The sequence below is a fragment of the Cryptomeria japonica genome, chromosome 7 (genome assembly GCF_030272615.1).
Source record: "Cryptomeria japonica chromosome 7, Sugi_1.0, whole genome shotgun sequence".
Lineage (NCBI taxonomy): Eukaryota > Viridiplantae > Streptophyta > Pinopsida > Cupressales > Cupressaceae > Cryptomeria > Cryptomeria japonica.
This window is the reverse complement of record NC_081411.1, coordinates 110,865,411-110,888,951: the sequence shown is the minus strand read 5'-3', so window position 1 is coordinate 110,888,951 and position 23,541 is coordinate 110,865,411.

Here is a 23,541-nt window from a genome sequence, read left to right as displayed (position 1 = left end):
TTATGTAGTCAGTGATGCTCATTTTTATGATGAGCAGTGTGCTCTAGGCTATTGGCCTTCCTACAAGTGTAGTCTCCTCAATTTGTAATCACATGCTTACTGCAGAAGTATTATCTGGTTGTGGGTAGGCTTCCCACCATGGTTTCTCCCTTTATTGGTTTTTCCACATATAAATCTTGGTTTCATGTGGATGGTAACTATTCTCTAATTGTTTCTTGTGCTTAATTGTCATATCTTCTATTTTGATAATTGGTTTATGCATTCCGGTATTGATCTTATATATTCTGGTAATAAAGTTTTGAATTCTTATGGTTCCGATAATCTGGTGACAACTAATTCACCCTCCCCTCTCAGTTGTTCTTTGGTTATTTAAAATGTTTAACAATTGGTATCAGAGCTCTAGTCCTCTCTATAGAAGCTTAACTGCTTGAGGAAGATCCTATGGCATCTAATAGTTCAAGTTCATCTAGTTCATCTGTAGCTATCTTTCGGAGAAATTCCTAGGCTTGATGGAACAAATTAAATAGTATGGAAGATTTGGATGGAGACTCATCTGAGATGTCTTGATAAGGAAATCTAGGAGATTAATGAGAAAGGAGTTACAGTATTTAATCTGGTATCTGACAATCCTCCTCCAGAAAAATTGGATAAGGAGCTTGAGAATGATTTTAGACTAGAGAAGCCCTCTTGTGTGTACTTTTTGATCAACAAATAATGGGATTGACTGACAAATCAACTGCAAAGGCTATATGGGACAAGTTGCAGACTCTAAATGAAGTTGCCCCTATTGTTAAGATTGCTAAACTCGATGGTTACTGGATGAGATATGAAAATTTGAAGATGGAAGAAGATGAACTTAGAATTATTGCATTTATGGAAAGAGTAAATTAAATTGTCATGGGAATTAAATGTATGGTGGATCTTTGAGTGAAGATGAAATAGTTTCTAAAGTTCTAAGAGCTTTACCACCGGCTTATAAGATGAAGGCTACTACAATTAATGAGTTGAGAACAATGGAAAATACTGTCAATAGGGATACCTTGGTTGAGAAATTATCTTCTTTTGAGCTTGAATAATTTGGAACTCCTGGAGCTGTGAAATTTGAACGTTCTTTTCACGCATCTACATCATCAACCGACAAGCAAGATTGGAAAGTTTGTATCCAAAAGAATTGGAAGATATGAGGAGGGAAGATGAAGAATTTGAGAAACTTGAAACTCTATTTGCTAGAAGGGTACCTAAAGGACCAGTATAAAGTAAGTATTAAGGTAAATCACCCTTTAAATGTTTTGCATGTAATAAGATAGGTCATTTTGCATCTAGATGTCCTAAAAGGAATTCAAGATTTGAAGAAAGAGCTAGAATATCTTTTAAGCCTAAACCTGAATATCAAAACAAGCATAAGTACAAGAAAAATAGAGACAAATCATGTTACTTTGTTGATGAGGAAGGTGTGATTAATTTTGATGATGAACTGATACAAGACTCTGCTAGTGGTTCCGACAATGGAAAGAAATCGGTGTTCCTGGCTAGATCAACAAAGATGATCTAGTAATATAAGGGAAAGTACCTAAAGAAAAGGCCCTTGTTGCTAAAATTGAATATAAGGATGAATGGGTAATTGATAGTGGATGCTCACATCATATGACTAGAGATAAAAGGAACTTTCTATCTTTGCAAGAATTTGATCGCGGTCTGGATAGATTTGGAGATGACAAAGTATGCATGATCAAAGAAAGAGGAACTATTGATGAATACTAAGAGCGGGGGTGAACTAGTATGCCCAAAATTTTAAACAAACTCTTAAGCAATTTAATTGTTGACCGTAGTAGCAGTTTAAACAATAAACTGATTAAAACATAAAGAAGCCAAACAACAAATAAAGAATTCACCTACAGAAACACAATCACCATAACACAAGATGTTTTGACGTGGAAACCCAAATGGGAAAAACCATAGTGAGTAAAACTCACAAGTCAACTATCTGCAGAATAGTAACTAGATCGGTTAAGGTCAGATCGGTTAAGGCCTTACAATGTTCTTCACCGGAACAGATCCTGTTAGGAATCCAGATCTATGTTAGGAGATAAGTCCTATTAAAGACTATCATGTTAGAGGATTTTAGATCCACAAATATGAACCACCTTGTTAGAGGATTTACAATAGGATTGGTTGGGCCTACATGGTTAAGGGTTTTAGACTTGTCGAAGATATTAGTAATCAACAAGTGAATGATCTAGACAGTAGCACAGAATGATTGATTAGATCCTTGGCAGCTTCTTATTAATGCGTTCTAGCATTACTTCAGTCTTCTATATTTTCACACTCTCTATCTTTGTTATGTGAGACCTTTTCTCACATAGACCTTATCTTCGTTCACACATTACACTTACTAATAGCCTAGACATGATGTCCTCATATAGGAACTTGATTTCATGTCGGTCCAGTAAGATTAGACTACAATTTCCTAGGTACAGTGCATCTAGACATATTTGGTAACACGACACAGAAAAACCGCCAAAGTGTTAGTGGATGATAACTCATCACACATTATGCTAGTTAACAAAGTATATCAATTACCGGTTGATAAGTGAAGACTGGAAAACTTGGAACATAGTGTTCCAATCAAAAGATTAACTATCGCTCGGGGTCTTCATTCCACTTTGAGATCTTCATAATGACATGCAATACCGGTTGGAATGGCTACCGGTTGATAATAATGCATACATTAATAAGTGTGTGTCCATCAATGACAATCATAACTAATTAGCATCAAAATACCAACAATCTCCCCCTTTGACATTGATGAAAAACACTTAGAAAATTTTTGGCATATAAGTTCTTACATAACAAAAAATAGATGTCGTAATCAAAATTACTCCCCCTAAGCATATACACTACTCCCTTTGCAAAAATTACAAGTATGAAATTGTAATGCTTGCAAAAAAAATTTAAGATACACCACTCCCCCTTTGTCAACAATGACAAAGTAATGCAAAATATTCCCCTTTTTGCATAATATAACATAGAGTATGTGTTCATGACAATAAAGAGTTAAAATTTTTAAAAAGAGGCTTAAAGGTTTGCATGAAAGTTTTCATGTATGAAGACCATGACTCAAGAAGTGAGGCAACAATTTCACTCTCGGTCTTTATCTGGAAGGCTAATTCTTCTATTGCATCGATGGTGCTCATTTCTTGTGTCACGGTAATAGCTTCCAAGTTCAGGAAGCACTTCTAAAGAACCTGCAATTTTGGCAATAGGAGCAACTGAAGTTACTACAGATCTTGAGTCTGATGGCAGACCTCTGAAGCAAGCTTTGTAATCTAATGCTGGTAAATATGAACCATTTGTCCATAGGCTATGAACAGATCATAGGGTAGTTTGAAGTTGTTGATATACTTCTGTAACTCCAATTGTAATTGAATCTTCTATTTCAGAGCATCTTCACAAAATAGATGAGGTTGACATAGTTTACTCCAAAGTAGGTTACCTTCATGCATAGCTGAACTTATATCATATTTTTGCTTGATTAGTTTTGCCCTGTCTTCATCCATTTGTTTTAGTAAGGCAACTATGAGTGCCTTTTCATGATTTTTCTTTGCAGCGGCCTAGGAAACATCTTCCAAACATTGTATCTGGTCATCCATGACTATGCAAAGAAGTTTGAGATTGGCTAGCGAGGAATCGGTACTAGGGAGGTTAGTACTGGGGATTAGATTGGAAAGGGTGTCATCCACAAACTGAATGACATCCTGCTCCTTCTTTCTCCTCAGTTCTTCCAATCTCTCTTGTGCTAGTTGAATGCTTCACATTATCTCAGTCTCATCAACCAATTGAGTCAGACAAGAAAGAGTCAAATCTATGTGACCGGTGGAATCAAGCTGCTTGGCTTGCTCTCTAGTTGCCTTAGGAGTCTGTCCTCCTTCTTTTTCCTTGATCTCCACTTGTCTTTTCTTCTCTTCTTCTGTTTCTAGAGCTACCTTGGTGGCATTCACTTTTTCCTCTTCCACTCTCCTTTTCTCCTCTTCTTTTTCCTTTTCTACTTCCTCCTTCCTCTTTTCTTCTTCTTTTTGTTTCTCTTCTTCTTTCTTTTTCTCTTCTTCCCTCTTCTTCTCTTCTTCCTTCTTCTTCTCTTCTTCCTTTTTCTTCTCTTCTTCCTTCTTCTTCTCTTCTTCTTGTTTCACTTTCTCTGCTTGCTCTCGCTCGTGTTTTTCTTTCTCTATTTGTTCTTTTTCTTGTTTTTCTAGTTCCGCTTTCTCCTTTTTTTCTTTCTCTTTTTTCTGTTTCTCTTCCTTTTCTTTCTCTACTCTTTCCTTTGAAGCTGGCTCCTTATCTGGAGTGGTATCCTCAATGTCCAGTGCATCAACATCAATGGGTTCATTTTGTTCTACCATTCTTTCACTTAGACTGTCAAGGACTTCATTCTGTTTGGTTGTGGATAGGTCACGTTCTTGCTCAGCTTGTCGATTAGCTTCAGATACTTGATGCATTTTGATAGAAGCTTTAACCTACAAATGGGTGTCTTTTTCCACTTCAGAAGTTTTGCCTTTGAGTAGTTGAAGTCTTCTTCTTCACATGAAGAAAATGCTTTTGTATTTGTCAATAATCTCAAATAATTTTGAGTTAGAGACATCTAGAAAATATTGAGCAAAAACTTTCTCCCTGATGTATTACTCTTTTTCAATGGCAATGCGTCATTTGTTGTCCAAAGAGTCATACAAATATTTAGAAGTAACTGATTTAATTCTAGAAGGTGATTGATCATTAATACATAAGTATTTAATAAGTTCTTGTTTAACATCCTCCTTTTCACTATCATTGAAATCATCAAAATATTCTTTTAAATCATCAAGAACTTTTCTTCTAATATTCTTTATGGTCCTTTGACAATGTGTCATAGGTTTTTAAGAAGAAATATCTATATTTATTGGTGCAGAGGTGGCTGGTACATTATTGGTTGACTTTGTCTTCTTGCTTGATTGTCTTGAATTCTTCATTTCTACCTCTGGTTCAGTACCTTCTGAATTTGGTGAGTTATTCCTGGTTTTCCTCTTTCTTTTGAATACCTTTGCCAGAATAGCCTCCAATTTCTTTTTGGTTGGTGACCACTTGGTCACTTTAAGTCTGGCAGCAGATGTAACCGGTGCCGATGTTGATGGCACTACTTTACTCTTTTCTTCTTTGGTACCTCAATAGATTTGAGCCTTTCTAAGTAAGTACTGATCCTCTTCTTCTTGGGATCTAGTGGCAAAGCAAGTAGGGTAGAGGCATACCCTATCAATATATCATTTACCACTTCATAGCCCATAGGCCCAACTACATATTTTCTGGGTTCGATCACTTTCATTATACAATGATTTGTTTTGATTGTAAAACAGATGTCATCTTCATATTTCTTAACCAGTCCACCAAATATTCTTATTCTCTCATTCATTTTTAGTTTGAATTCATCAAAATATTTGTTTAGATTCTCTGGATATGTAGTTCCTACTACTTGCACACTCTCCTTTATTTGTCTGGAAACTGGTAGGTCAGTTGGCCATTGAATATCACCAACTCTAGGAAAATATCCTTGAAAGTAGAAAAATAAACCAACAAGTACTTGACCAAATTTAAACCTCTAGGTTTTGTCTAATTTGATCGATTTTAGCTTATCTATGAGTCTTTTCTACATACAAGTACAAAAGTCACATTTTGCATTTTCTTTTATCATCCTGTAGGTGGCATGCACCGCAGTTGAAGGAACATAATTCATTCTGCTAGCATAGAATATTTTGTACCCAATTACCATACATGCATACTTCACCAAATCATCTTTAATGGTGTTGACCATCATTGCCCGTTGGTCACTCACATAATCGGTGAGCTCTATCACTTTGGTTTTGGGGATCTTTTCAAGAATGGGGACTTCCCCAATATTACAGAATCCGGTCACGATGTGAATTGCCTTTGGTGTCATATCATGGGTTCACTCAAGGTACATCTTATCACCATGAACCCTACTAAGGATAATCTTGATGTGTTCTTCTATAAATTCTTTGAGAAAGTATACTGCATTATGCAATTTCTTCTTATCTATTATGTTATATTTAGGTTTAATCTTTTTATCATCTCCACAGAACAGACTCAGCTGGGAGTAAATTACTAGGGACCCTAGGTCTTCTAGTTTGCAATCAATATATCCTAAAACGTCACCTTTGATAATGACTCCGGTAGGAATTTGAGATATGGCATTATATTTCATTTTAAGAAACTTGGGTGCATCCTCAGGTTCAGTAGAACCAAAAGGGATTGTAGAAGCCATATCTAGAAGATTCCAAATAATAAGATTATTTCAATGAAAAATACCTTCACACTCTGAACTAGGGTTTTCCGTTGGTGAGAACAACACACCTCTTCAGAAGCTTGTTTACCACTTTGCCTTTCACACTGATAGCTTGAAGTGGTTGCAAAATCTTGTGTAAGATTCCTTTCTAAATTCTTTCAAATCCAAGATGAATCACTCTGGTTGCACAGCTCACACTAGAAAAATTCTTCTCCAAAAATAAGTAAAAATGTCGACAAAGTCACTTTTAAGCATTCTCTCACCTACCATTTTAAATGCATCACCATTAGGGCTTAAACCCTAATTTTATCTTTTACCACTTCATTTATTCTATCGATTGATAGGTAATAAATATCGATAAAGGTGTTTTACCGATATACTCTGGGGGCTTCAAAACATTTTACTGATATGTTCCCCTTTAAGCTTTTTGAAGCTCAATTCGTCGATTCAAGGATTTCTACACTAGGTGCAAAAACTGGTACATCTTGTCTCTTTTCTTTAGATTTATTTTTCCAAGTTTTATCCATATCCGCCTAAATGGTTTCAACATCAATCTTTCCTTCTAGGTTGATTGATATGTCTCTAGATGGATTCTTTCTCAGTTTGCATGCTTTGGTAGTGTGTCTCAGTTTGTTTCAATGATAGAATACCATTCCAGGTGTTCTCCATGGTTCGGTGTTCATATTTTCATTCTTCCTTCTGCATGTTGCAGCAGTGTGACCACTACCACGACAAATCAAACAAGTTTCTCTCCAACTTGTTGTCGCTTCATAACCATTTGACTGGTGGTCATAGGTTCTATACTAGTAAGGGTTCTGGTTCATAGGAGGTTCCGGGACAACTCCTTTCGCTCTTGGTGGATAACTTCCAGAGTTGTTAATAATTGACCTACACTCAAAAGCTCTATGCCCAAACTTATTGCATGCATAACAGTGACCATTAAATCTACCAGTTCTAGCCACATTGTTTTGAAAGTAAGGAAAGTTATTGTAAGCCTTGCTTCTACATATATTGGTAGTATGTCCTTCCTTAAGACAATTAAAGAAAACAGGTTTAAAATTTTTCTTACCTTTACTCTTCTTGTTATTCTTAGGTGCCAATTGCTCCTTTGCTACATCACTCTTGGTTCCAGTGGTCTCTCCTTCCTCATACCCAAAGAAACCAAGTCTAGTGGTATCCTTTGATGGCTTTACCGATTCCAGCTTTTGTTCTAACTTAGCAGCACTCCGATTGAACTTAGCAGGTGTCTCCTTCGTCTCAGTAAGCTCCTTGGAAAGAGCATCAATTGTCTTCATCAAGGTTTCATTCTTAGAAATAGCTACATTTAGTTCAACTTGTATTTCTTCTGTCTCTTCTTTATCTTCCTGCAAATAGGCGGTAATAGTACCGACTTCTTTTCTCAATTTAAATATATCATGCTCCTTGTCCTTTACCAAATCTTTAGCTTTTCTTGTGTTTTCTAGATCCTGACTCATCTTTATAGTCAGTCCTTCCAACTCCCTCCTTAGGTTAGTTTTGGATTCATTTAGTTTCTCCACTTCTCCAACTAGGGAATCCATATATGCTTCATCAAAAGAGTTGTTTTTAGTCAATTCCATCAAGTGCTTAGCATGTTCTTTTCGCTTGGCCAAAGAGGTTTTATATTTGACTTTGAGTTCATCATAAGCTCTCTTAGAATCAGTAAGATGATGAGTGAGTTCTCTCATGTTCTATTCCCACATATCTCCTTCCAAGTGGTTAGACTTATGGAAAGGTTGGATCTGATACCAATTGATGAATACTAAGAAGGGGGTGAATTAGTATGCCCAAACTTTTAAACAAACTCTTAAGCAATTTAACTATTGACCGGAGTAGCAGTTTAAACAATAAATTGATTAAAACACAAATAAGTCAAACAACAAATAAAGCATTCACCCAGATAAGCACAATCACCATAACACAAGATGTTTTGACGTTGAAACCCAAATGGGAAAAAACACGGTGAGTAAAAATCACAAGTCAACTATCTGCAGAATAGTAACCAGACCGATTAAGGTCAGATCGGTTAAGGCCTTACAATGTTCTTCACTAGAACAGATCCTAGTAGGAATCTAGATCTCTGTTAGGAGATAAGTCCTATTAAAGACTACCCTATTAGAGGATTTTAGATCCACAACTGTGAACCACCTTGTTAAAGGATTTACAATAGGCTTGGTTGGGCCTACCCAGTTAATGGTGTCAAACTTGTCCAAGATATTAGTAATCAACAAGTGAATGATCTAGATAGTGGTACAAAATGCTTGATTAGATCCTTGGTAACTTGTTGTTAATGCATTCTAGCATTACTTTAGTCTTCTATATTTTCACACTCTCTATCTCTATTATGTGAGACTTTTTCTCGAATAGACCTTATCTTCATTCACACACTACACTTACTAACACCCTAGACATGATGTCCTCATATAGGAACCTGATTTCATGTCGATCCAATAAGATTATACTACAATTTCCCAGGTACAGTGCATCTAGACATATTTGGTAACACGACATAGAAACACCACCAAAGTGTTAGTGGATGACAACTCATCACACATTATACTGATTAACAAAGTATACCGATTACCGGTTGACAAGTGAAGGCAGGAAAACTTGGAACATTGTGTTCCAATCAAAATATTAACTGTAGCTTGGTGTCTTCATTCCTCTTTGAGATCTTCATAATGGCATGCAATACTGGTTGGAATAGCTACTGGTTGATAATAACACATACATTAATAAGTGTATGTCCATCAATGACAATCACAACTAATTATCATCAAAATACCAACAACTATATCATTAGATGGTAAGCACAATACTGATAATGTCTATTATGGTGAAGGTTTAAAGCATAATCTTTTGAGTGTAGGATAGCTTGTAGATAAGGGATTTCAATTACAATTCAAGGATGGAAAATGCAAGATCATTAATAGATCTGGATTGGAGATTTCTATCGGTACTCTGATAATAGATAATATATTTTATTTGAATTTTAGTGAGAAGGCATGCTTGATTTCACAAATTGATGAGAGTTGGCTTTTGCATAAGAGGCTATGTCATCTGAATTTTGATTGCATTGAAAAGATCAGTTCAATTAAGGCAGTTAGAGATATACCTAAGATTGTGAAGCCCTATAATCCGGTATGTAAGGAATGTCAAATGGGAAAATAGGTCAGAACCTCTTTTAAGAGTATACAAGACAAATATAATGATGTTCTTGATCTTATTCATATGGATATGTGTGGTCTTACTAGAATCAAAAGTTTTCAAGGTGATAGATATTTTATGCTAATCACTGATGATTATTCTAGAATGATGTGGGTTACTTTTCTAAGGGAGAAATATGAGGCTTTTGAAAAGTTTAAAATATTTAAAGTTAAGGTTGATAATGAAACATAATTGAAGATTAAGTGCTTAAGGTCGGATCATGGTGGAGAATTAACATCTGGTGAGTTTAATAACTTTTGTGAGAAGCATGGCATAAGGAGACAATTGTTTTCTCCCTGGACACCTCAACAGAATGGAGTTGTGGAAAGAAAGAACATAAATATCTTGGATGTTGCTAGAACCATGATGATGGAAGATAATCTACCTCATATCTACTAGGGAGAAGTAGTGAGTACAATAATTTATACATTCAACAGAGTTCATATCAAAGGAGAAATCGGTAAGACAACTTATTAGTTATGGTTTAGCAATACACCTATAGTTAAGTACTTCAGAATCCTTGGTAGTAAATGTTATATCAAGAGAGATGATTTCATTGGCAAGTTTGATACTAGATATGATGAAGGAATATTTCTTGGCTATTCTAATGAAATTAAAGCATATAGAGGCTATAACAAAAGATTGCAGAGAATTGTGGAAAGCACTAATGTCAGGGTGGATGAGCAAAATAGAAGTAAAATCAGAACTTATGAGAAAGAACTAATAGTGGAAATGATCATAACTGAACTGGTAACACCTATACTACAACAAAATGTTGAACCAGTTACTCCAGAAGTATCAAAAAATTCAACAGTAACTAAAGATCAAGGAAGAGGAACAAAAAATCAGAAGACTCCTAGGTATGAGATGTTGAATCATTTAGAAGATCAAATAATTGGGGATAAGAACAAAGGAGTGATGACAAGAAGAAGATTGGAAGTTGATGAGGTATGTTTAATCTCTCAAGTTGAATCGGTATTAGTAACTGAAGCATGTAAAAATGAATGTTGGATGAAAGATATGGAAGAAGAATTAGATAAGATAGAAAATAATAACACATGGACTTTAGTTCCTCGGCCTAAAAATAAGAATTTTATTGGAACTAAATGGGTTTTCCTGAATAAATTGAATGAAGTTGGACAAGTTGTGAGGAGTAAAGATAGATTGGTTTGTAAAGGATATTCTTAGAAGGATGGAATTGATTATGATGAAACCTTTGCACCAGTAGCTAGGATTGAAGCTATAAGATTATTTATTGCCTATGATACACATAAAAACTAAAAGGTTTATCAGATAGATGTTAAGTCTTCTTTTCTGAATGGGAATCTTGATGAGGATGTGTATATTGAACAATCTGATGGCTTTTCACTTTCAAATGATAAAAACATGGTTTGCAAGTTAAAGAAATCTTTATATGGATTGAAACAAGCACCTAGGGCTTGGTATGCAAGGTTGGTCAAATATCTTTTAAAACTTGGTTTCACTAAAGGTAATGTTGACAATAATCTATATTATAAAGTCACTGATAATGATATATTATTGAAATATTTGTTGATGATATCATTTTTTGAGGTGAGGATAAGTTTTGAATGGAATTTTCTAACAATATGAAGAATGAATTTGAGATGTCTATGATTGGGGAAATGAAATTTATCATAGGTATTACTCAGACTGCTAAAGGTATTTTCATCTATCAAACTAAGTATGCTAGGTAGTTGTTGAAGAAATTTGGTCTTGAAAATACTAAACTGGTTGGTACTCCTATGGTTACAAGTGAGAAATTGACAAAGAAAGATGAATCAACACTGATAAATCCTACAAGATACAAGTCTATCATTGGAGGTCTACTATATTTGACTCGGACTAGACTGGATATAATGAATGCAATTTACATTACATCAAGATAACAAAGTGATCATAGAGAAAATCATGAGAGTGTGGTGAAAAGGATTTTTAGGTACTTGCAAGGAACATCTGAATATGGTTTGTGGGTATGTGCAAGATCATGGGGGGCCAAAAAGTGGAAATGGAGAAAAAAACGTGTTTTAAACTTTTCCAAACATGTCAAAATCCACTCTGACTTTTTGTTTGGGTTGGCCAAAATTTGAATGTGGTTTGGTAATACCAAACTAAATCAAATATCTGTTAATATCGGATATCCGATTTATGATGTCACTCTTGTGATGTCCTACTTGTGATGTCACTATTGTGATGTCCTATTTGTGATGTCACTATTGTGATGTTACATGCATCTTTACATATATCTCTATCTTTCTATTCCTATCTCTCCCTCTCCCACTTCATCATTTTCACTCCTTATTTCTATATATCTCTCTAATAATCTCTCTTCTCTCTATTTATCTCCCTCCTCTACCTTATCCTACCTATACCTATCTATTACTTGTCCCTATAACCTCTTTTATCTCCCTATCTTGTCCCCTCTATCTCTATATCCCTATAGATCTATCTTCATATATATTTATATCTCATTATCTCTAAATCTCACTTATTCCCTCCATTTCTCTTACTCTCTCTATCACTTTCTATCCATATCTATCTCTATCTCCATCTTCACATCTCCATCTATTTCCCTATCAATCTCTCTTTCTATATGTTCCTTTATCTTTATATATCTTTCTCTATAAATGATTAATGTACCTCTCCATCTCTTCCTCTATCACCCCCTTCAAGTATCTTTCCTTTTCTCTACCTTTATCTCTTTATTTACTCCCACTTTACATATCTCTAGCTCTCTCTTCCCATCCTTCTCTATAGTGCCTTTATATATCTCTACATCTCCCTCCCTAACTATAATCTCTATCTCTCTTTCTCACTCTCTTGCACTATCTATATCTCTCTATCTATCGATATTTTTCTTCTTTTTTTTATCTCTCTCTTTACCCCTCTCTATTCATTTTTCTCCATCTCTTTATATGTTTATCTTTGTCTTTACCTCTCTCTTTCTCTATATCTATTCATCTCCCTCTCCCTTTATCTTCATTTTTATCTCGGTCATCCTCTCTCCTTTTCAATATCTAGATATGTCTACCTCTTTCTATCCATCCTTGTCCTTTAGTTTTTATCCCTCTCACTTCATACTCCTTAATATCTATATCTCTATTTATGTCCTTGTCATTTATTTCTTTTCCCTCTCTTTAGGTCTTCATCTCTCTTCACTCTTCTATCTCTCTTTATTTGAAACTTAAATAATATGGTCTCCTAAGGGGTTATATGGTGTCCTAAGGGGTCATAGAATACCATATGATCCCTCATGACATCATATGGTCTCCTAAGGGGTCATATGGCTTCCTAAGGGTTCATAAAATACCATATGACCCCTTAAGACACAATAAGACCCCTAATGACACCATATGGTGTTCTAAGGGGTCATAAGACACCATATGACCCCTAATGACATAATGTGGCATCATAAAGGGTCATAGGACACCATATGACCCCTTAGGACACCATACGACCCATAGGACCATATAGTGTCCCAAGGGGTCATATCGTATCATAAGGGGTCATAGGACAACATATGACTTGTTAGGACACAATACAACCCTTGATGACACCTAAGGGGTCATAAGACACCATATGACCCCTTAGGACACCATACGACCCCTTATGATGCCATATGGTGTCCTAAGTGATCATACAGTATCCTAAGGGGTGATATAACACCATATAACCCCTTATAACATAATAAGACCCATAACGACATGATATGGTCTCCTAAGGGGTCATATGGTATCACAAGACACCATATGACCCCTTAGGACACAGTATAACCCCTAACAATATCTAAGGGGTCATATGTTGTCCTAAAGGGTTATATGATGTCCTAGGAACCTTTACGACACAATATGACCCCTTAGCATACCATACAACCCCCATCGACACCATATGGTATCCTAAGGGGTTTTAGGACTCAATATGACCCGTTAGGACACAATATGACCCCTAACAACACCTAAGGGGTCATATTGTGTCTTAAGGGGTCATAGGACACCATATGACCCCTAATGACAATGTATGGTGTCCTAAGGGGTCATATTGTGTCCTAAGGGGTTGTTAGACCTCTTCATAGAAAAAAATTGAAAGATCTCCATAAAGGGTATCTAGACATGCAAGGGTTTAATGGGGTGTTTTGGTAGTTTGTGGAGTTATAAACATTTTGGCAGTTTCGGAGGGCTAATTGAGGCCCTTCTCTTGTAGCCCTATTTTGAGCTTTTCTTCAAATCGGGTAAGAAGATAATTGGAAAGATAACCAAACAAAGTTGAAATAAGCCTAATAGGATGTTAGAAATTGTCCTAGGCCTCCTTCAACTCTTGGTGAGTGATCTCGGTGTTTGGGGCTAAAGAAGCAAAGTCTCACCTTGTGAGGCTTGAGAGCAAGTTTGAATGAAAACAAGAATTAACATGGCAGGAAGGTCTCAGGGTTTGTAAGAAGCATAGAGAAGGAAAAATATCAAATAAATAGTACCTAAAAAAGTGACAAAACCTTCAACAATTACCCTTGAAAGAACTTTCAAACTAAATTGATTACAAACACACAATTTGAGCCAATTTTTGAGTATCTCCCTATCTTAGTGGTATCAGAGCCTCCAAAATTTGGGAAGAAGCCAACATATGATAGACTGAAACTGTAGGAGAGAATAGCTTAAGGATGGTGACCAATGAAGAGCTAGAAAAGAAGGTAGAAGACCAAGAAGAAGAAAATAGGCTCCTTAGAGAAAGATTACTACAACTGGAGAGCAAACTAGAAGTAGTTGAAGACAAAACTGAGAAAGTGACAATCAAGTTCAACGAAGGGAAGGACAAATAAGTTGTAGAAGAGGATAGGACTCCTAAGCCAGACCCTATTCTTCTTGAAGAACCTTTCCTTAAAGAAATTAAATCCTTAGGAGGAAAACACTTAGAAGGAGTGTTAGGATTCCCAAAGATACTGAGAGGGGGGGTGAATCAGTATCTAACCGGTTAATGGATTTTCTCAACTTATTAAATGAATTTCATTTCAAAATAGTGTACTAGTAAACCAGAATTAATGTAGTAAATAAGAATAGTAAACATAACATAGAAATCACACCATAACATAATATTTTTAATGAGGAAACTCAGTGTGGGAAAAAATTCAGTGGGATTTGTGACCCACAATATTCGTTCACTGGAGAATAAGTGAATATTACATACAATAGAGGCTTGCACATGCAGGAAGGCCAACTGCCTAAAGCTCACTGCTTAATTACAAAAAGGGAAGTCTCACTGACTTACAAAAATAGATTATACAAATCCAATATCATCTACTGCTTTAGTTCAGCATCTACTATGCCAGGTTCATTACAGGTTTAAGTTCATACAACTTCCATAACCCTTATTCCAAAATTTGCCTTAATATTCACATCTTCCTATTTCATTCCTTACTTTCTTACACAAATGATTTACTAGACCTCATACTTATATGAGTCCTATTATAATTCGTCTTGTCGGCTTACACAAAGATTTAACAATTAAATACAAAATACAATAAACAAAATCATGTTGGTTGCGGTACTGGTAATCATCTTTGTCGGTGTCAGTGTCGGTGTCTATAACAGTTTTGGTGTCTGTCGGTGCCATAGGATTGTAAGGTTGCCATCAATGATAATACCTTCAATCACCTACAATTTCTCATTGGAGTGTGCATTTGCCAATAAGGAGTGCCACATTTTTGTGGAAAAATGGAGCCAAAGGTAGTCCTAGAATGGATAGAGGGATTAGAGAATCACTTTGAATGTGATAGATCATTGAGGCACATAACGTGAAGGTGGCCAAGTCTAGATTTAGTGGGGCAAAATTGACTTGGTGGAAGTTTATCCAAGAAGAGAGACAAAAAGAGGGCAAGAACCTCATAGCTACATGGAAGGGCATGTTAGCCAAGGTGAAAGAGGCATACATCCCTGAAGATTATGAAATCTAGTTGCACAAGAGGAGACAAAACTTGAGGCAAAGAGACTTAGATGTGAGTAGCTATACTGAGGAATTTCAGAAGTTGTGTCTGAGATCCAAGGTAGTCAAGGTAGAAAGATACTTGAATTTCTTGAGATGGAATACACAAGAAGAGTTGAGTTTGTTGTGCCCCAATACAATGCATAAGTGCTACCAAGTGGCACTCAAAGTGGAAGAGAAAAGTAGGAAGAAGCAAGAACAAAGCAATAGAGGCAGAGGTAGGGGAAGAGATGGTAGAGGCTATAGAGGAAATTTTAGTGGAAGAGGAGCTAATCAAAGGTCCCAAGGAGAGTCCAAACTTGTGGAGAAAAGTGGGGTTTCTAATAGCAAGATCAGCTATAGAGGAAGGGGATCTGGTAACCCAGGTAGAGGTAGATCTAGTGGACCAGGAAGAGGGTCCTACTTCTACACCATGAAGTGTTACAATTGCCAAAATTGGGTTCATCCTGCCTATAGATGCCCTAAGAAATCTTGTTCATCTCAAGGAGGTGAAAGAAGAGTGACATATGTGCAAGAAGATGCAACAAGCGACAAGACACAAGAAGTGAGCTTAGCTTCAAAAGATGGGTAAAGTTTAATCATGAGAAGAGTCTTGATTAAGGAGCCAATCAAAGAAGAACCAACTCAAAGAAGATCTTTATTTAGAATCAAGTGCAAGATCATGGGTAAGGTTTACAGAGTGGTGATAGATTCAGGGTCTACAGACAATATTGTGTTAGAGGAAGCAGCAAATAAACTTAAATTGGAGATAATTACACATAGTAGTCCATATAAGGTCACTTGGCTCAACAAAGAACAACATGTGGTGGTGAATGAACAAGCTTGGGTTGAGTTCACAATAGGGGGTTATAATGATAAAATCTTGTGTGGCATACTCCCAATGGATGCTTTCCACCTACTTTTGGGTAGGCCATGGTAATTTGATAGAAAATCCATTCATAATGGTGAGAAGAACTCTTATTCTTTTCAAAAAGATGGAGTAAAAAAGAGTTCATAAACACTCTTGAAGAGGGTGAAGGAGTGGGGTTTTCTCTCATAGTGAAACTAAAGGAAAAAAAGAAAGAAAATAAGGTTCAAACACCTCATGAAGTGTAGCAAATACTAGACAACTTTAAAGAAATCATAAGTGATGGAGCACCAACAACGCTACCACCTATTAGAGTCATAAGACATCAAATTGACTTCATTCCTAGAGCTTCATTACCCAACAAAGAAGCCTACAAGATGACCCTAGAACAAAATAAAGAAGTGACTAGACAAGTACAAGAGTTGTTAGATCAAGGTTTGATAAAGAAGAGCATAAGTCCTTGTGGCGTATCTATAGTGTTAGCACCAAAGAAAGGAGGAACATGGAGGTGTAGCGTCCTAAAATTGTGACACTTGCAATTTCGACCACATTTGGGTCTTCACGATGGCGACGCAACACTAAACCTGAAGGGAGACCCCGAAACTTGCTCACGACACCAAAAACTGCATTTTCTTGCACCCTAGCCTGAACCTCCTTTGCACCCTGCTGTCCCGGGAGGTGGGACCAGATCGCCCAGCGCCCTAGTCCTTCAGGACCATGGCACCCAGTGCCCTGGTCCCTGGGTCCTATTTTGGGCCCGGTCTCTTTTGGACTTCGGGTCTTTATGTTTGCAAATTGGAAAATTATCTTTCCTGGTCGGCCTAAGGTCGGGAAAATCAGTCTTTTAACCCTAATTGGCAAGTATATAAACTAGATTTTCCTCTTTCATTTGATATGATGGAAAAAAGCAGGGAAACTATACTCAAGCATTCAAGCATTCAAGCATTCTTTCAAGCAATTGATCATTCTAAGTCTCCATTCAAGGCTAAGTGTTGCATTCAAGACAAGGATTCAACCATTGAAGAGGAGATCACTTAAAACACATTACATGCTACAACATACAGACATACAACAAACAACAACATCTATACCTTCGCACATAAGGATACAAACATCCTTACAACAAGGTACAAGTACTTGTTTTACATTACATTTACAGCATTTCTCATTACTTGGTTAATTCCAAAACCGGGGTTTGACCTAAAGGCAAACCCCTAATCCCTAACCCCCCAATCGTCTTCACTTTTCTGTGTGTAGATTGTAGGTACACGGCTGAAATTGAAGATCTGGAATCCTTGTGCAGAGACGAACAGATCCCCCTTCGTTTCGCAGATTTTTCGGAGGACCGTGTGCACGCCGGTCGCCATCGTCCCGACAACTTTTGCTCAAATTTGCAGGACAGCGCCGTATCGACATTTTACTGCTAATTCCAGGTCCGCAGCTTCATCCTATATCCCTAACTCAGTTTATAAGTGAATCTTTCTCACTTTCTATGCATTCCTAGCTTAATTCTTCTATCAACATTCTTTACAAAAGAGGGTAGCCTTGCTTTCTTAACCCTTGAAACGCATGTAGCATCCAATCTTGCATTGTGTGGGATTGGATCTTGTGGGTTTCAACCCCTCTTTTGAATGTAAAGTCCCTCCTAAGTGAAAACCATCAACCCTAGAGTGACTCTCCCTTCTCTCTCCTTGGAGTTGGAAGAGGGGAGAACAACTAGGGTTTGATCGCGAATTTTCTGCTTTACATTTTGGTGAACCCGACGTGAACATCCCTTCTGATTATTCATAGTTAGATCTGAAAATTGGATTCCTTGATTACATTTCCATGTTTGATCTTTGGCAAAATTTTAGAGGTTAATTGCATAAAAACCCTAAATTTTCTTTTTAAGTAATTAAACTTGTGAAATGTTTAATTGTTAATGCTTGTTTCAGATCTTCCCTTCTATTACAAATTATCAATTCATATTTGTGCTTTAATTTTGAAAATTAAGTGGTTAAATGTCAAAACCCTAATTTTTAAAACCTTCTTGATTCAACCTTTGACTGATAATTTCACTAATCAAAACATCTCCAAATCAGCTGTAACTTTGGATTCCGCAATAAAATCACAATATCTTTCATCCCTGGAAATTTGGAAAAAAGTTGAGAGGACCGTGTGCACTCCGAGCGCCATCGTCCCCGAAATTTTTTCCAAAATTTCGAGAGCGAAATCTTACTGTATTTTCCTGCTAAAATCCAGAATTTTGGCTGATTTTATCAATTTTAACACCTTCAAAATTACAGTCAAAGTTGGTCTAGTGATTGCTTGGATTGAGGCTTCTAATCATTCAAAAATTGTTGAAATTGAAATTTTGTATTAAAATTGTGTTTCTTACTGTCCTAAATCTGAAAAGTGTGTTAGCATTCATTCGAAATTTTAGTGCTTTATTCAAATTCTTGCAATTTGTGACTTTTGAAATTAAGTGCTTAATTACAACAACTTTGATTTCCGCTTTCAAAATCGAATTTTGTGTGAAATTAAGTCAATTTTTAAAATCCAAAACTTGCATTGCTTTTGGTATTCCCTCTAAAATCATAAAATTCAAAATTTCAGTTTCCCTCTCTTTTTCAAAATTCAAATTTTGCATTTTTCGACAATCTTGGTAGGGTTCAATTTTGAGATTGCAACTTTAATTTGGCCTATCTACAGATCGTAAAATCACTCAATTTTTTCAGGTTAGCTGTAAAATCATCATAACTTTCATCCCTGCAAATTTCGAAAAAAGTTGCGAGGACCATGTGCACTCCGAGCGCCATGGTCCCGGACATTTTTTCCGAAATTTCGGGAGATTGTCCTGATTGTATTTAACAGCTTAAATCTGGAAGATTGGCTGGTTTTACTGAAATTTGCTACCTTTAAAATTCAAAATCTTCTCTCTTTCTTTAGTGCATGAGTTTTACAACAATAAGCCCTACTTACACTATTCTCGTTAGACGAAGCCTTAGAATTAAGTCCTTCTAAGGTGTAATTACCGAGGAGATGGAACCTAATTTGAATGGCCTTTTTAATGAGGACATGGGTAATTCCTCTAATCCTCTTATGATGAAGAAGCTCTCCATGAGGTTTCTATAGAACAACTTTCAAAATTGGATAACCAATTTGACGATTTTCGACAATGGATGTCTCAAGAATACCCTGATAGTCAAGCTCTTCCTTTAATTGAGGGTCTAAAACGTATGCTTCAAAGTGATAAGAATGGAATTGATATTTTGTGTGGTATTGCACACATTGTGGATTCAAATGTGATGCCTATGAAAAGTTGTGCCGAAACCTTAGGTTATACACAACCTCCTACTCAAGACAATCATTCTATTCCTTTGAAGACTCCTATTGCTAGTATACCTACTTTTACATCAAACATAATGACTACTCAACACAAGACATTCCTCCTATGATCACCAGTCATGGGGGCAATCCCTCTTCTTCAATTAACCCTCTTCCTTCATTCAATCCAACTTCTTCATTCATTCCTTCAATGAGTGTTCCTATTATATCACCACAAATGAACATGACGCAAGGGGGCAACTCGTTTAATCATTCCATTCCTCCTTGTAGTGTTCCTCCTGTCCAATCATCTCCTATGACTAACTATCATAGTGTCCCACCACCTTACTCTCTACCTTCTTTCAATAACATAACACCTCCATCACAATCTAACACGTCTAATATGAACTCTTCGACTGAAGCGACCATTAATAATCTTGCACAAACTGTCTCTTCTTTACAGCAACAAATTGCCTCTATGAATCAATCTAAGTTTAGTGTGCCCACATTTGATGTTGCGAGTCCACTTTCTCTTGACATTTTTTGAGCTATTCCCCCTAAACATGTTGAAATTCCGCATTTGGAGCTTTATAATGGTAAGGGTGATCCTCTAACACATGTTAAGACCTTTCAAACAATATGTACTGATTTTGCTTATGACCAAAGGTTGCTTGCAAAATTGTTTACTAGAACATTAAGAGACAAAGCCCTACAATGGTATTGCTCGTTGCCTTCTTATTCTATTACTTCTTTCGAACAACTTGCAAATGCTTTCATTCAACAATTTCAAAACAATATAAGTCCCAAACTTACTTTGATTGATTTAATGCATTGCAAACAAGGTGTTAAAGAAAAAGTGACTGCTTTCATTGGTAGATATAAGCATTTGTATGCTCAAATTTCTTTTCCAGTGCCTGACAATGATATTCAAAGAATCTTTATTTCTAATTTACAAAAAGACATTAGAGAAAAACTCCTGTTTTCTGAGTTTACTTCTTTCCAACAGTTGTGCGCAACTCTTCACAATTATCAACTGACTGTGAGTCAAATGGAACAATCACATCCTATGACTCCGAGTGATAAGGGTGATAGTAGTCAACAACCATTTGGGAAGTTTAAACCGAATAGAGAGTCCATTAAATTCAATAAAAACATCATCAACAACAATGTGAATGCAGCATCAGGTGTGTCTCCTATTTCTAAGTTTTTCAAGAAAGAAAGAAAGTTTACTCCTTTAAATGAATCATTGCATAGTATTATGAATAAGTTATTGGAACAAAATGTGCTTACTCTTCCTCCTATAAGACAAATTGATCCTGCAAAGATTAATTCACCCTATTTTGATAACAAATCTTTTTGTCAATTTCATCGTCAACCTGGGCATGATACTGAAAAATGTTTTGCTTTAAAGGGGAAAATTCAAGATTTGATTGATAATAATACTATCTCTGTTTCTAGAGTGAATGATAAAGGCAATACATCTGTAGCTCCTCCTAACCAAAATCTTCAAATTTTTACTGATCCATTACCTTCTCATACCTCTAATGCGATTGATACTACTGATTCCTCTGTCTCACCTAATGATCTATGTCTATGACTCCGAATGTGATTAACTTTGTGGAGCAGCAGAAAATCCCTAAAGAACCTTCCATCACCTTTGATTCCAGTGAAACTATCAGGGCACCTGATGGTCCTTTATATATAGTTGCAAAAGTCAAGAACACACCTTGCTGTGGAGCGCTTATTGATCCTTCTTGTATGGTTAATGTCATTACTGAAGAATTTCTTTTTACTTTGCAATTGAATCAAGTTATCTATGATGAAACAAATGTGGTTGTGAAACTATTTGATGCATTTTCTTCTCCTGCAATTGGTTCTATTACATTACCTATTGAGGTCCATAACAAATCCCTTGATGTGAACTTTGCTATTATTCCATCTTTCGAACAATTTTGTGTGAAGCTAGGCTATCCTTGGCTATCTTCCATGAAAGCTATTGCTTCTTCTATTCACAAGTGTTTGAAATTTCCCCATAATGGTGAAGTTGTTATTATCAATCATAGTCTCTTTAAACCAGCTGAAAGAACTTCTAGCGTTCCTCTTGATTACTTTTGGCCTAAACAATTCCAATCTCTTCCTCCGCGAAGTGATCATCTTTTCAAATCTTATCAAAAGTGGAAAAAAGATATGATCCTATCTCTAAGTGAACCTAGAACACCCAAACTTGACATTCCTATCATTCTTGAGAAGGAAGTTCTTCCTTTGAAAGATAAAACTAATGTCTTTCCTCAAGAAGATTCCCAACCTATCCCTGTGGATGTGACTATGCCTATGATTAATAAACTTCCTAAAAGTAGAACTATCCCTCCTCATCATGATGGACTTGGTCTCCTTCCAAAACCAAATAATCCTCCTTTATATGGAGCAGTTCCTCCTCCTTCCTCTTATGGAGAGAAGAGACCTTCCTCTTATGGAGAGAAGAGACCTTCCGCTTCTCCTATTGTTCAGCCTAAGAGACCACAACCTAAACACCCAAGTGATAAGGATGAGAACATTCCTCCTCCTCAATCTTCTCAACTTCCTACTAAGACTAGACGAAATCGTTCTGCACGTGAACGCCAGCGAAAGCGTCGTCTTAGAGCTCAAACTTTACAATCCCCAAAAACACCTTCAACAAGCATTATTCTATTTTCTCCTCAGCCGACGATTGAGCCGAAATCTCCTAAACATAAGATGCATGATGGTCTTGATCTTGTGCGAGTTAAAGATCCTATTTTTATAAATCTTGATGATGATATAGATGAAAATGTTATTCATGATGAAAATGCTACTACTCCTGTTCATTCTGATAGTGAATATGAACTTGTTGATATTGATAACCATTTATCTAATGAATTTTCTAAAGCACTTATCCTAGCTCCTAGACAAGAACACCGCAGCTTGGGATATGAACATAGCCCTTGTTTGGATCTTGTGATAGCTCCATCTGCTGTGTTGGATGTTCCTCCTCTAGCATGTTCCCTACCTTCCCGAAACATTGATCAGCAAGATCGGGGGGTAGATGACGTGCTAGACTAGTTTCATTAGCATAGCAGATTCTCTCCTCCTCTCTTTCGTTACTTCTTCTATATGTTATTCTCATTCTTCTATTTGTTGTCCTTAGTGTTGTCTACTTGAGGACGATGCAAAGCATTGAGATCTCTCGATCTCTCTCATGTTGACTCAAAAGACACATGTGTTCCCTTCTTCTAGGTGACCTTCCTTGATTGGGGAATGAAGAACAATTATGCATACATACATATGATATACATGAATTATCATATAGCATACTGACCCCGAGGAAAGCGAAGTCACCTCGTGCTTTGTGTTTTGTGTCTATTATCCTTGGGCTTATCTCACACTTGGGGGCTAAATCCTTGTGATAACGTGCTCCTTTCCCTTTCTCATTTCTTATATGTATCACTACCTTAAAGCAATCACCCCCGGTGAGGCGTGTGCGATCGCTTTAACGTAGGGGGGCATACATCCTGTCCATATCTTTTCAAGATACTTGAAAATTTCTTGGCAAATTTAGCTTTGCCTTGAAAATTTTTGATATCTTTCTTGCATGACTCATAGTGAGGGAACCTTACTACTGACAGTCATGGTTCTCCCTCATGATCTTCCCTTTTACTTTGTCAATCGAAGTCGTAAGATCCTTAGTCCACTGGGGGCTTGGTGTATCTTGCCTCCTTGACGTGGTGAAAGTATTTCAATGTTGTTTCCTTGTACTTTACCAGAAGTTTGAGCGTACGCTTATACTCCCACTAAAGTGGGGGCTAAATGTAGCATCCTAAAATTGCGACAC